Source organism: Phasianus colchicus, chromosome 5 (genome assembly GCF_987193195.1).
Source record: "Phasianus colchicus chromosome 5, bPhaCol1.hap1.1, whole genome shotgun sequence".
Classification (NCBI taxonomy): Eukaryota; Metazoa; Chordata; class Aves; order Galliformes; family Phasianidae; genus Phasianus; species Phasianus colchicus.
In genome coordinates, this window is record NC_143440.1 from 40,627,978 (window position 1) to 40,644,348 (window position 16,371).

Genomic DNA, 16,371 nt, shown 5'->3' on the forward strand with positions numbered 1-16,371 from the left:
TTCTTTTCAATGTCCTGCACATGTGCCAGTGCATAAGGAACAGAAGATGCTGCCAAAGTTCACAGTGAGTGCCACTGAGATCTAGAATAAATACTGCCATGTAATAGATTTTTATCCACTGCCTCGCCGTAATCCCCATATGAATCCCTTCCAAATTGCAGTCAGGCAGCTGTTTGTACAAGTCAAACATTGATTCAGCTGCTCTCGAAAGGGATTCAGGGAATGCAGGCTGGAGGAAGCACTAGCCAGGGAGCTGGAATAATGGGATTTATTTGTTACAAGCTGAAGGGTTAAACTGTTTTCACAGTGCCCAGTGCCAGAGCGTCTCTCCTTTCCACACACACACAAGGAGATATTAAGAAAGGATAATTGCTTAAGCAGTGAGCCTGGCACCTCAAGGAGCTTTCGTGTCCCTGCTCAGTGGGGCATGGAGGGCAGGGCTGCAGCCTGGGGCCATATGTGTGGTTGGCTTGTGGAGTTTGTGGGCTGGAGACCTCCTCTCTATGTGTGAGGCAATCACCTGCTTGGCCTGGGTTACGGCTAACAGTGTACTCAGCATCTCTGGTAGAGTGCAAGGGGGTTTGCTTTCTGGGTTATACCTGGACCTTCAGGCAGTCCCTATGGAGGCCTTTTTGGGATTGGTCTGACTTCTGGTGGTGCTGCATTTCGGGGCATGGCCTGGTACCCAGAACACAGCACTTCTCCCAGGTGCCTCTGGCCCATCCCAGAGCACCTCTGTGAAGGGGAGCAGTTCAGAAAAGTCCCAGAGTCCTGAGCAGTAGTTACTGATAACACTCTGATCACGTTTATCTGGCTGTCTTAGCACCTTCAAAGATTTTCTCAGGAAGGATCTTCCAATCTCTCACTGTGTTTTATTTCTAATTCAATTCATGCCTCCTCCAGTGATCTTTGGCATCATGTTTCCTCTTTGCTTACCTCTTCCCTATCATTGGCATTGGGTTGAGAGGCGTTGACACTTGGGACTACGATGGTCTTGAGCAGCTCTGCAGGAGCCAGCTGCTCACATCAGACTCCAGGCTGCTACCATCGTGGAAGGCTACATCAAACATGGAGTAGGCAGGACCAGCATGGTTTTGCTCAGCCAGTTGCTTCCTCCCTCCAGCAGCAGTGACCTCCTTAGGGGTCTCAAAGCCTCTCAAAGAGTGCTTCCATACTCGTACTGTGTTCCAGTGGAAGAGAGAAAGTCAGCATAGCCAGTCTCAGACTGGTCAGTGTACCCTCCTTCCATAGACCAGGGCAGGCTGGAAAGAAATGCCATGGTGGATTATAGGTCAGTGAGGCAGAGATCAATTCTTGCCCTGATAAGAGTCTGGTGGAGGTATTCTCCTCCATGTGTGGCTCCATACGTGATTCATGATTCATGATTCATAGGCACAAAAGAGCTTAGGGACCACATGGTATCATCCTAGGCATCAGGCACTCAGTGGAGGCACCAACTTTCAACCTCAGGTCAATTGCAACTGTTGTTGCCCATAGTAGAGCAAAACATAAAAGGCAGAGAAAAGCAAAAATGAAGGATGCAAATTTCCTGAATGAAAGATTGTTGTGCACTGTTTTAGATGGGGGAGGAGCATGGGGTAAGTAACTGGCAATTTTAGTCTGCTAGGCAGGAGATAGAGATTTCCATGACTGTCAGTCACCAACAGACAAATCAGGTTTGGTCTAACCTAAGCCAGATCTGGGCAAAAACTCAACCTACCTGACCCTTCTAAGAGTGGTGAGCTATCAGGGAAATCACTGCAGAGTTTCTGTGTGGGGTTTTTAGTCTTGTTTCCACACCTGCAAAAACCACTCTCACAGGTGCCAGTGAGAGTGGTTACAGCTCAAAGGCTGGGGCAGCCATGAGTGAGGAAATGAGGGGCGTGCTTGCAGTGTTTGGCTCCTGCTTGGCTTCAGCTTCACAGATCAAGTCAAAATTCACAGGAGAGGAAACAAATTAGAACACCTGATTCAGGGAGAATCTGTTGCAATGAGACTGTCCACAGATTCAGGGTCATCTCAGGATGGGGAGGGAGAGGAATGGAGCTGTCCACTCTCCAGAAGAGTGAGAGCAAGAGGCTTAAGGCTTCTCAGTGGTAAAGAAAGTAACTGGGTGCCCTGGAGCTCACAGCCCTGCTTGAAAATGATGGAGGCTGACAGATCTGGGATTAATCTAAAGGTTTCAGCTCTCTGAGCACCGAGTGGAAATTCGCCTGGAAACCACAGTGCAGGAGCTCAGCGTGACGAAAGCACTAAGTGGAACGGGGGGAGGTGGAGGCACGCGTGGGTCAGATAGCTTGCCCTGCCTGATTATGCACGAAGGAGAGAGCTCTTGTCTTCTGCTTTCACAATGATGTATCTGTGCAAGGAGGGAAGGTATTCAATGCTAATAAGAGCATTAAAAAATAGGCCACTTTTTTTGGTGCATTAGGTCTAAATGCAGACTCTGCTCTGGGTGCAGCTTTGCATTGTTAATTAGATATAGAGGCAAAGCTGTACAGACACCACAAGATGTGGTTTTACCTTTGCAGATATTTGTAGGTGTTGGATTGCTTGTGTGGGATGGGAAGGGGGATCAGGAGCCAGCTAAGAGCTGTAGTGAAGCTTGCATTGTTGATGCAGACTTGGACTGCTCCTGTTTGGCTTGTCTAGCAAGGGAAAGGCTACCTCCTACAGTGTCTGTAGCTCTCCTGTGAGGCTAGGCTGCTGGTGTTCAGTCCAGAATATGGAAGACCAGGGCACTCTTTCTGTGTCATTCTGCATCCACTAAAACTGCTGTTGTATCCCATAGAATTAGCCACATATCAAACGTCATACTACGTCCAGCTGAAGTCTGCAAGGAAGGATGTCATACATGGGCATACATATTCTCCCCTGCCCTCAGACACCACTAGACTAGAGCTGAGGATGCAGAAAGTATTTTCTCAGTGCAAGAAAATTACAGATTCTTGTACATCCAGCACTGCACGAATCTTTCATTATTAGCACAGCTGTCATGAAACTCAGCCATATCTGCACATTTGTGCCTTCATCTCCAATTTCAATACAACAGTGGCATCAGCTCTGTTGTTCACATTAAAGGACTGGATGCATCACAGTGCACACTCTTCACTCTTCACACACTGAGTTTGCCCTATATGTTATATGTATCCTGTGTATGGCTCTGCTAAATGCTGTGGATGAGTTTGCTGATCTGGTTATTCAAATGTCACTGGAACTCATCTTCAACAGTACATCTGAACTGGTGCAGCAGATGGTGTTGCCAGTTTATACTGGGTTGGGATTTGGTACATAATGTTAATATACAACAGGCACTTGTTTGTGTTTCTGAAAAGCAGAGAGATTCTGAGTGTGTAGTCAAATTGGCATTCTTATCCAGGCTCCAGCTTGGTATAATTGTAATTTCCAGTTGATAATTGTTATTAAATTATTAAATAATGTAGCAGTAGAAGGCAGGTTTAAGGTTGTGGTGTGATTTTTACTTCTCTGATGTAATAGTCAAATGGCAATCAGCATAATGATATGTGCTGGTCCACAGACTGGGTATGCAGCAGAGACGAACACAGGCACAGTTTCAGACAGACCAGCCAAATCTGAACACATGTCCTCTTCTAAGAAAGGAGTTTAGGAGAAATAATTTTCAGCTCCCTATTCCTCACGCCCAGTCATTATGACAGACATTATGATGGTCTCTCCCTGCTTGTGTTTTAGAAAAGCTCAAGGGCTAAATTGCAATACAGTCGTTGCTAATTCAGAATAAGTGGGCGACACTGCAGCTGCTGTCTGTTTCCCTATCTAATATGTGAATAGCAATTGATCTGGATTTTTTCTCCAAACGTGATGTGATATAGGGTATGAGATCATTGCCAAATCTTTATGAGGATTTATGCTTGGACTTGCTCAGAGGCCAAAGCAGCTTTGTTGCCTTCTGTATGGGTGAAGCATAGAGTCCCTCCAGCCTGGAGAATTGTTTCCCCATGGGCATCTTCCTCTGTTTTTGTTTCAGAAGCCCTTTTTGTGATCAAATTGACAGCAAGACTGCTGCCTTGACATCTTAGGAGAAAAAACACCACATAAATGATACATACTGTTGGGAATATCAGAGAAGTAACTGCAAAGTAGCGCTGTGCATTGTGTTTATTCTCCCTCAGCGATGTCCGCATTAAAGCCCTTCGATTACAAGTGATGACAAAGTTGTTCCCTGCTGCAAGCTGAGCCTGAAGGCAGGAGGCCAGTGTGTGATGGAAGGCACTGAGTTTCTCAGAAAGATACGTTGCCTTTGCTTGCTCACAGCAAGTGGTTCTGAGGAAGAAATTTTTTGGCTTGATGTTTAAGTACTGGAGATGGAGTCAGTGATGCTGGGAAGAATTTGGGTGTGGGAGGGAGGTAAATGGGCTTGGATGAATCAATAACAAAGTTAAATCTTTGATCAAAACATGAAGTGACATGTCTGCCTCCTCCCTCCCTCCCGCTATCTGTGCAGGGCTTAGGTGAAGCTTAGGGAAAATGGGGAGTTAACAAATCTTTTTTATCAACTGACTTTGCAACTCTACACTAACTCAACATAATGACATATATTTTGCCAGTACCTAGAATGATGTGATACGACAAGTGAAGAGACAAAAGATGTCTAAACCTCATGTAAGAACATGTGTACCATTTCTCTCTTTCTTTTTCACTGTGTGTGGACTGAGCTGTACTACAGACAGGTGTCCCAGCAGGGCAACAGCAGAGCTAAGCTTTGGCTGGGTCTCCTTTTCTTCTGCATATTAGAGTAGAAAAAAAACTGAGCCTCCAAGATCTGAGTTTAGGTGCTTTCCTTCAGCCTACTGCTTCTGTTTCAATACTGGCCTTTCTTGTTCAGCCTCATCTGTGTCCTGCTGCCAATGTTTGGAGCCCAATGTTGCTTTCCTGCCCTACTGCCAAGCCCGTCATTATGGGGTGGGACTTCTGGTGCTACCTTCTCCAGATGGAGCTGGAGATACCACTGATGTGTTGGCTCTTTCCTCTCCAGTCCCTGCCAGGGTGACAAAGGCAGCACTTAGAGCAAACACTGGCTCTTGCAATACTTAAAGATCTGAAACTGGAGCTTTTCTGTGTAATTCATCCCACAAAATCCACAAGGCCTGCAAGAGGAAGGAGAACTCTTGGGGCCACGTAAGCCATGGTTCATAGTATCATGAGAAATGCAGTAAGGTACATTGGAAGCAAATTGGGCCATCACCTCAGGCTCATTGCTGGCATGAAGTCACTGTTGTTTTGATTTTTCACGTGGATTTGAGAGCTGCTATAACACCCTAGCCTCATTCTTGGCCTTGTGTCATTAATGCCATGATTTTGCTTCATCAAGTTGGCATAAAGTGACTTGTGACATTGGAATGGAATAAAAACAGAGAAGAAAGTGGGTGTAATTCAGTCTGGAGTACCTGGCTTTTGAAAGTAGTCTTTGATTTCTGCAGAGCCCTGCTTCCAGTGGAAGCTCCTCTGTACTTACTAGTATCTCTGAGGCAAAGTTCAGTTACCATTCCACTGAGGCACTGGAAAGAGCGGCAGTTTATACAGATCTGAGGAAGAGATTTCCAGCCTTAGTGTTTGCAGGCAAAAATCTGATGACTGTATAGTGCCAATGAAAACCTAGCTTGGATCCCCACTTCTAACACTCTACTCTGAAGAAGTTTGAATCCAGTGCTAGTTTTGGTCCCAGCTTACCTAATCTGCAGGATGCCTTTGAGTCCATCCTTTAGCCCCAGTCAGTCCTTACTGCAGGAGTACACGGAGCGAAGATGTTTCCACAGTCCTGCCTGAACCTCAGTGTCCTGTTCTACCACCACATCACTCCTGTCTAGGTTTCTCTGGTGTGAGCCTGTACTGGAGGTTTGGTTGATTTATTGGAGGTGAAATAAAATACTCTGTCCCTGGCCGTGTCAGTGCATGAGAGTATCCAGCTGTCAGTAGGTGTTCAGGCAATAAATCACCAGCATTTACTCCCTGGACAAGTCCATAAAACTAATAGTGCAAACAGCAGTCTGTGTCAGTGATGGAAAGCCACCAACAAATATGGACACATTGGGAGCAAAGTTTCTCCATGAGCTGTAGTAATACCCAAGCCAAAGGATGGAAAAAAGTTGTGAGGAGAAGCTATCAGAGTTGCAGTTGGCACACCTGGTGTCTCTGAAGTAGGGAATGTGCTCAAGTTTCGTTGTAGTCAAGTTTCTTCAAAGTTTGACATGTTTGGCAGGTCGGAGTTTGCATCTGTGTTTGGAAAGCTCCCTAGAGGTTGCAATGGTGCCAAATGCAGGAACCACTGCTTGCAAGCCTGCCTTCTCAGGAGCCTTTGAAATTAAAGCCAATGAAACAGGCATCATGTGAAAAAGAATGATGTTTAAGACTTCTCATCTTCATGGTGCTTCACAAATATGACCCAAATAAATCTCATGTTGGTAGAATCCATGTTTGTTTAAAACCTGGCCAACACGTTCATTTAATTAGCTCATGATATCTACCAGTCAAGGAAAAACTGCCTGTTCCAAAGGCCATTCACTTCTCTTTGAGCATAATTTCATTCTGGTATATTATACTACAACCATACACAGGATAAGATGAGTGCCTTTTTTGGATGCTGTCTCATGTCAGGCCTTTCTGGACAAATCTGTTGTCATGTGTTAATTTTTATAGTAAAATCTGCAACTATGAACCTTTGTGATCAGTAGAACCTAACCAATTCAATTTTTTCTACATTAGTGATATATATAGCGATATACATTTGCAGGCACAAAGTTGAGAAATGAGGCACCTAGCACTACCCATTGAGCCACAGCCATTGTTTTGATTAGTACTTTGGACTTTTTACCATCTAAGTCATCGGAGAATTAGGCAACTTTAGATGGAGTTTTTCTTTGCTAGTGACGGAAAGTTCCTCTGAAGCATCTGGTACTTAAAACATGGAAAATACGAAAAAGATGAACCAATGGACTCATTAGATATGAAGTTTCCTGTGTTTATCTTTAGTGCATAGGTACTGCCTATTTCATGATCCTTTCTAACACATAGTAGATTGCCATGACTTTGGTCACTCTGTATGCTACAGTCTTGAAGCCTATACTCCTATATTACAGGTGAGAACTCTTGTTTCTAGTTCATTTTATAGCTTTGTGTGCTGTCCTGAGCCAGAGTTGCAGCCTTATAACTATAGCTGGTCTTGCCTTGGAGCAGCAGGATGGATTGCATAACCCTCAAAGTCTCTCTTCCAAACTGACTTTCTGTGATTGCAATGCACACACACCTTGGAGGAATACCCGGCCTGCGGCTCTCTGCTCCCTGTAAGCGGCTTCCCTGTAAGCAAAACTGCTGCCTGGGGACACTCAGCCACTCTGCCTGTTCCCCAAGAGGCAGTGTGGCTCTATCCCTGGCCCTGCATGGGACATCAGGGGGAAGACACTCCAGAAGCAGCGTCAGCTTTTTCTGCAGCTGAGCTATGCTCTGGCCCTCCTTCCCTCAGCTGCTGCCGGCGAGGTAGCAATTACACTCTCATCGATCCTATTCTCCTGGAATTGCCCCGCACACCAGCACAGTGTTACAATCAATAGCTCAGCCCTCACCAGAGATGGCAAGGGGACCAAAGAGGCAATTTGCTCACTGGACAGGTTACGATGAAATAATATTGTGTTAGGACGGGAAGCAGCAGAGCAGCTGGCACTACAGATTTCCCTCTGTGACCACAGGGAAAGGCAAGGCTGGATGAGATTTAGAGTCTGGCTCGATAGCTGCTGCTTAGATCCTGCTGTAGATAAAGTGTGACTGAAAGAATGTGAGGAAAAGATTGTTTAGGAAACAAAAGGTGATGTGAACCTTTAAACCCATCACTTAAAAATCGTTCTGGCTGGGAAGAAAAGAAAGAGAGAAAATGCCTTTGTTTTTTGACTTCTAGCTGATAGACATTAGTATGTACAGGGTCCAGAGCAGACAAAACTCAGCTTTCAATAGCCAAGCTCAATCAATTAGTTTATTAGTAAGCAGCAAATACTGCATTCAAACAAGGGAGGCACTCTCCTTGCCAGTCACTGCTGTCATCCTGTGTTAGAGGAATATTACAAAGCAGGTAATGAAAGGTACAACTTCAGGTTTCTGCCAATTTCTGACAGACAAGCCAGGGGGAGTTTCAAGACCTCTGAAACGCTTTTATCTTTTCTTGAGTAGCCCCTTGACTTTGTATTCCAAATGAAACGAGTAAATATTTTCATGCCTGTTAGTCTTCAATGCAAAGCTCATGCTGTGTAAAGTCATCTCTCCCATGTAAAGTATATTACAATCTTCAGCCTTGCTTAGTCTAAGCAGAGAGGGCACTGTACATGCAGCTTAGCTGAAGGGCATTCATGCTCTCAGTACTTATTTGCACCCATTGTCCTCTTCCTAACATATTTTAAATATTTAAGAACACTCAAATGCATAATGCTTAAATACATACAACTATTTTGAAACCTAATACTGATCTCTAACATGGAATAAATGTTAATAAATTAAATCAGGTTCCTATGAGTATGGTTAAGATCTCCAGTCAAATGTTGGCTCACAGAAGGGGAAAGCGTGGTGGTTATACCAGGAGAATTCCCTGAAGACTGCCTGCAAGGCCATGCCTTGCTCATGCTCTGCCATCTCAGCCACATCACGTGGGTTTTTCAGAACTGCCCAGTTATTTGGAGTGCCTCATTAGTGGTAACCCAGGAGTGGCTCACCTGCAGGTCAAACAGCTCTGCCCACCCAGTCCATCAGGCCTGCCGTGAGGCATCTCACAGCTGGAATGAAGGCTTTCTGCTTTCAGTGACTCTCGGTTTCCACTCTTTGAAACAGAGACAGTGCTGCAGGAACTGAGCAGCTCAGTGGGAAGCCTCTAATTCTGGCTTCAAGGCCAGAATAGCTTGTTCACATAGCTCCTGAATAAACCTGGCTCTTAGGAGCCAACCACAGGCTGTGCACCCTGGCTATGGGGCTAGATCCTTGCAGCTTCCTTCAGCCTCCTGCAGCCTCCAGCTGCCCCATAGTTGACCAGTGTTTCTGGGCAATGCTCTCAGGCCCAGCACAGTGCAGAGATGGATCCTGTTGCTTCCATCAGGGTACTCTCTGGGCACTGGATTGACTATGATCAGGCTGCTCTCAGGGCCCCTGAATGTCTCTTCAGCTTCCACATTAAAATACTGCTCCCCAGCTCATCCTGGGCAAATGCAGCACAAAGCTCCCTCTCCCTTTGTGAATGGAGGACAACACATTTGAGCTGGGACCAGCAAAGCAGGGAGCATCTATCTAGTGAGCAGGAGACCATGGCTCCCTGGTGCTGCAGAGGGAGAGGCTGAAGTGCCAGCTGCCCTCTCGGCACAGCTCTGCTCCCACCAGAATGATGTTGCTTATTTGTCACCTCAGAGAGGAAAACCCAGCCATGTGCAAGCATGGCATCTGCTCGGCAGGCTGCCTCTGCTTGGCACTAAGCATCATGCTGCACAACTGTCTGTGGGTCCTATGCAGCTTGTCCTTGAGGCTTTGCAGCTTCTGGCCACAGTGGGTCCCAGTGCAACAAGGGACAGGGAACAAGTGCCTCTCACATCTGAGCTTCTGCAGCTGAACCTAAAGCAGGGTGGCTGCGTGGGGACATGAGTAGGGACCCAGTCCAGTAGGCTGTGCCAGGTGTGTTGCTTTTCTGTCCCTAGGGGTGAGGAAGTGTCAGCAGAGTGGGCTGGCAGGTGATGGGTGTTCAGCTGTGGGAACTGGGATGAAGTCTCACTCCTTCTCTGGGGTAGCTCCTGCCTGGAAATGCATTCAAGCAGTATTTGAAGATTTCTTAATTGTTGTTCTTCACAATGCAAATGGATATGGCTCAAATCCCTAGATACCAATAATTTTTGAGTACTGATTTAGCTCTGGGTATGATACCAACGTCTCCCTCCCTCCAAAATACTGTGGTTATGTTATGCAATGGCATAGTCCTGACTTGGAACAAGGGGCAAAATGAGTGGATTCCTGTGCAAGGAAGGAGAGCTCTGCTCCAGGCATACAGCAGCATCAGCCCTCCAGATGCATGAGTCCCTGTGGAGCAAGTCTCCCCTGAGTGAACTGAAGATCCCATGCCTGTTATCTGTACTTGTGCAGTGATGAGGGCTTTCCACTAGAGAGAGACATGAGTACACACACAAAACCTGTTAGCTATTTGTATCACTCATTCCACCTGGCCAACATGGTGCAAAAGGGAATGGCTGGAGTCGATCATGAAATGAACTTTTTCCAAGACAAAATTTTTACTTTTATTTTCTTAAAGTCCTCAAGGCTTTTAGGCTTTGGCAATGAAAGTCCTCATTTTTCTTCATTCTTGCTTTTAATTTTTTTTTTTTTCTTTTACTATTTTAAATAGTCTTAATAGAGGCCAAAATATTTTCATATACTGGACAATCTTGAAAAAAACGTCAGGAAACTTGTCAAAATATTTTTATCAGAAATGTATTTGTGGAGAAAATTTTCAGCTGATTGCTGTTTATCTGACAGGGAAAGGAATATTACCCAGGCAAAAACTGGCAATTCTTAAGGACCTTTTTTTCTCTATACACAAAAACCTGACTCAGTGATCCCTAAAACATGAACTTCTGTAGGGGGACCACGGCAGCTATCAAATAGCACAACAGCACCTTTAAAGAGTGAAAGTGAAGAATGACCTTCTCCATTGAAAATCTTAGGGAAATGGAAATGTGGCTGAGGGCAGTAGTGTTAATATTACTGTATTTATGTCATGCCTTAATTCTTGAAGGCAGCCAGGACTCTACTTCGCTCACCAGAGGGAGCTGGTCCTCTCAGCTGTGTCTTACCAGAGATCTGGTGTAGCCAGCACAACCAAAGCTCCGTTATGCACTGCTGGACCATTTGGAGGTAAGAGCACTGTTGGGTGAGGTGCCTTTAGCACACAATGCATTGTTTTATGCATGTAGGGTAGATTTTTCTTCATGATCTCTTGCTGATATGAGTGTAGAATCTGTGTAGCACCTACCAGTGCTTTGCCTGGGATTTCTGGTGAGTATGTAACTCAAGGGCAGGGCTGTGAGTCACACCATTTATTCTATTTTGAGTCCTCTTTTGAATTCTCTCCCCTGTGGTATATGGGTGGTTGAAGGAAACACACATATGCACACTCCACATACTCCAAATAGAAAGTCTGCATTTAAAGGCCTCCTATTGCTTACTCACAGATCCTGCCAAGCTTAAATCTGCTTGTCTTAGTAAACACATCTTCCTGTAGTGTTGCTCACCAGGAACAGATGGTCCCTTGGGGGACAGATGGCCTTGGAGGTGGGAATTTCCAGGCTTTGGTGGGAGATGGGATACCACCCTTTGCCTTACAGATCTATTCTAAAGGTATTCTCCTTTGGTACTTCTGATATCTCTCAGAGATGTCTTCTCCTTTTCCATTTGTATGCACTGGAACCATTAGGACTGCAGAAGCTGCTGCATTCACTAAAGCAGGGATCAAACTGAGGGATAGGACCAAAATGTACAGGCAGTGAAGGCCTGGGAAGAATATAGGAATGCTGTCTGGACATGTAGGAATGGGGTCAGGAAAGCAGATGGAGCTGAGCTTGGCAAAAATTGTGAAAAATAACAAGAAGTTATTCTTTAGATACATTGGGTGGAAGAGACAGGCAAGGGAGAGTGTAAACTCACCAACTAATGTGCATAACTGGCTTCCTCAGACATGGAGAAGATTGAGGTACTTAAGTTCTTTATTTGGTCTTCACCAGCAGTCGGGTTTCCCATGCCTCTCATGTCCCTGAATTTCTAAGCAGGGGTTGGGGAAGCAAAATCCCTTCCACTGTAGGAACAGGGCAAGTCCGAGATCACCTCATGAGGCTGAATGTATATTAAGTCTATGGGGCCCAATGATGTGCATCCCAGGGTCCTGAGGGAGCTGGCTGATGTGGTTGCCAAGCTTCTCTCTAGCATATTTGAAAAATTGTGGCTGTCAGGTTAAGTGACTGGTGACTGGTGACTGGAAGAAAGGAAACATCGCTCCCATTTTTAAGAAAGGGAGAAAGAAAGACCTGGGAAACTACAGGCTGGTGAGCCTCATGTCTGTGCCTGGGAAGATCATAGAGTAGATCCTCCTGGAAAAGATGTTAAGGTCCATGTGAAATGAGGAAATGATCTGAGATATCCAGAAGATCTTCAGAATCCCTTCCTACCTAAGCCATTCTGTGACTCTATGATTCTAGAAAGCACAGCTTTCCCAGGGGGAGATAATACTTTGTGTAAGGGGCTTGTAGTGGGGGGGTAATAGAGTTGGGAATTTTTACCTCACAGTCATATTTTATTGTAGATCACTTTCTCCCTTTGTAAACCCCCTTCAGGCCTCCTAATAAACCTCTCTCTCCACTTATTTATGGACTCTCATTCTGTTTCAAAAATCTGGTAAATGCAGAAGCATTTAGACAGAAAATGTAGACTAAAAGCTGCTTTAAACCAATGTTTCTTCCCTCTTCTTTGTAAGCCCAGCGCACATTAAATGAAACTTATATGCTTCTTGAAGCTGCCTGTGTTATTATTGGAACTGATGCACATTCACTCCAACCAATCTATTTTTATTTGAACCACTTATGCTGTATGAAACCAAGCATAATAACTATAGTCAATATAGATACATTTGTTTTTATTTAAACTCCAAAGTGTGCTAAAAGCAATAAATGTTTTTTCCCCTGAAAACCAATATGTACATCTAATAGATGGAAAATGTATGCATCAGTCAACACTGGAGTGACCAGTGGCCCACTGGACTGCTCCTAAAATCCATCGTGTACTGCAGATGGCTGCAGGGGAGGAGGACAGCAGGAGCTGCATGCTCCTCTGGGGATGACCCCAGCCAGTTCCACTCAGGCACAGTTGGTTACAGCCAATCACAGGCACTCACAGCTGCAGCAGGTTCTGGTCAGCCCCACTGTGGGACGGTCCTTCAAGGGCACATGTGAGGCCTTCAACCCAAGCAGGACAGGTTGTGGCACCTCTGTGAAGGTGTGTGTGAGATGGAGTGGTGTGCACCAAGTGAAGGGAACTACGAGGCCAGAGAAGGGAGGTGGAGGAGGTGGAAGAAAGCCAAATCCTTTTCTGGATCCATGGGGAAAGAGCAGCTTTTGGGTGGCAGCCTGAATATGGCCGGGAGGTGTGACTCTGAGGGGATGAGATGCGGAGTGAGAGGTGTGGGGGGAAGAGAGATGGGGAAGAGAGGTGTGTCATGGGTAAGAATTGCTTTTCTGAGGTGTTTGTTTGCTTCTTTCAATATCAGAGTTGGTAATTAGAACTGCCAGAAATTAAATTGATTGCAGATCCACCCCATATGAGTAACCTTTTCTGTCCACAGAACCAATATGCCTCTCTCAATGGTATAAATTAACTGCTCTGGGGATGGTCTTTTCCTGAGACATTGGTAACAGAGAAAGAGTAGCAGGCCTTGTGAGGGCAGCAGCCACTCTCCTGCTCTGACAGAAGCTGCCCTTTTGCTTTTGTTTCTCAGGCAGCCTGTCAGTTTTCATCATGAAGATGTTACTACACAGGAGAAGGAAATCTTCAAGAATGACCAAAATGGCTCATCAAGGTTGGAAGGGCGGCTCAAGGTAAAATCCAGAGTGGTCATACCTGTCCTGGTTGTATTTAAAATGCAAGGTATTGGTTTGTAGCCTGACCACAGACATCATCAATTCATACTTGTGCAAAGTACAAACAGTTACTACTTTTTCTATCCTTTCTGCACAAACATATAGTGTGTAAAAGCTAAGAAATGCTGTGAACTGATGATCATAGATAGCTATGCTACATCTTTTCTATTCTTTAGCTCCTCCTACAGCCCACATACCGTCACCTCTGTTTTCTTGTTCTGGCATATCTTTCCTGTTAGAATAGTCTCTTCTTTTTGTAACAGCTTTGTTATGCTTACTGTTCTACAAGGAGGATTGAAAACCTCTAGTTTGGTTATTCTGTTCCAATGCCCCTAGGCAGCATCAGTGTTCATTACCAAGCCCTCATTAAACGTATTGAGTTGGGAATGGCATGTTTCCAACTGTGGCCTTTGTTGGGCTTTTAAATAGTTGTAGAAAGAAAGGTTTCAGGGCATTTCAGTTGGCCAGCAGATGTGGTGTGTTTATATCCTGAATGCCACATGTTTTCGGTTTGTTAATATGACTTCTATATTACTGCTTTCCATATGTGCAGTGGGTTAGTCTGGGCAGTTGTGTACAGATGGTTCATACTAGTTGGTCATGGTACCAAGTGATGCACCAATAGTTTTCATTCAGTGCAGTTGCTATCTTTTTAGTATGTACCAGTCCTTCAGAGGCAAGTGAGCATGTTCAGCTACTGGATGAAAAAAGCAAGTTAAGTATTATTGGATGAGCCTGGAGATAGCATTTATGAGCAATATTACTGTGAGCACTGAATTTACACTTTGTCTGATTCATATATGCTTTAGAAAACAGTATGCAGTGGACTGTCTTTCCTTGCGGTTTGGGTTCCTGGAGTGCTTGTGGTTTGTGCCACATTCTGGCTTACATAAAGTTGCTTGTCAGCTTTAAAAAGTGAAACAGATTCACATTCATTCAAGACAGGTTGTTGCATAATTAGCATTCAGTAATAATCAAAGACCTCAAGAACATCAACATTAATATAGTTTTGTTTTGGGTAAAATCTTTTGTTTAGAGGGTAGGTTTGTTTAGCTGCTAAGTAGTATTAGCACAGGTGTACTTTCTTCTGGTGAGCTGTTTTATTCTCTGCCATTAACTTCCTCCTTTTTTTTTTTTTTTATTAAAGATTGAGGGAAAATTGTTTTCAGCTGGGGCTGATATCATAATAGATGGGTGGTTGGGTGCTTGGAATATGGAATATGCCACTACCAGTGGTATCTGACTTGACAATCATGGTGCTGACCAAACCAGAGACACTGCACCCTGAAAAGCCCCATTTCTGATCTATTACTCATCTTAGCACAAAGTGAGACCTTTTGTTTATCCTATTAGCTCTGGTGAGGGGTTTACATCCTTACTTTGTCCCTACAAGAAATATAAGCAGTATGTGCTAAGGCAAGCTCAGCTGCTCTTGTAGTCTCTGTTAGAATGAACGACTGGTTGAGGAGTCAGCCAGCGTAGCAGCATCTCATCCTGTTTTAAGAGTACCAAAGGCCTCAGAAACTGTAATGTAGTGTAGTAACCTCCTTGTTCATATTAGCAGAGATTGAGGGCTGAATTGATCTTTTTGCTCATTTTGGAAAGAGTTATCCTTGCCGTGAAGGAAATTACACACTCATACAGTTCTGGGTTTCAAGTAGCACAGGTGAGCACATCACCCATCTTTGATCCTGGAATCACAATGCCTCTGCTGTTTGCTGCCAGTATTTAGAGGAATCTCTGAGGGCAGTTCTCTGATGTCAAGGGCACAGAGCTGCCAAAAGCAGGGACTGCCTGGGTTGCTTGCTATAGGGCAGTTTGATAGCAAGGTACTGCAGACCTTCTCAGAAGTCCTCCCAGCTAGCTGAACATACAGACCTGTGCTCAGTGTCTGCATGGATACAGAATTTTCTGGATATGCATGGTGGTGTTCCTTAATCCCCTTTCTCCCTCAAATGTCTCAGCTTTAGAATGAATTAGATACTAAAATAAGCGGTATAAGATAGATGGACAGTACGGCAATAACAGCCACGAGATGTTTGGAGACTTATTTGATGTCTGAGAAGTGTTATGTAGGGACTGAAAGATGGAAAAGCATTATTGATATTATTGATATTGCAATAACATCTTTGAGGCCTCATTTTGGGGCTTGACTGCCACTATGCTAAGCTTTCTGGATGCCCATAAGAGAAAGATAGTCCCTACCACAAACAGCTTCCAAAAGAACAAAATGACAGTTTCTGTAGCATATGGTGGTTAACCAGAAAACGGGGGAGAGAACAAGGTAAAAGTGAGATGATCAAATTTGGCATAATAATCTGTAGTCGTGACACACCCACTCCTTTGCCATTGCTGTGTGTTAAAATCCTGCAGTGGTTTATAGTGTTACAGAATAACTAGCTCCTTCTTACTGACTAGATATTCTTCCTCCCTTCTGCCTCTCCTGGAAGGAAAAGTTACACCCAGCTCACCACTGGACCTGCACTAAACTGCCAAAAATATCAAGAGGAATTCAGAACGTTGGTGTTGGTATGCAAAGCTGATTGATACAGGAGCGTCTGTTCAGGCACACTTCAGACCCCAGTACCTCTGGGTTAATCCATTTAGCATTGTCTTTTCATGTTTGCTGAGGTATTTGAAGGGGCTTTATGAAAAGGAGGACTTCTCTGTAACAAACAAGATAAAAAGGTAGAGA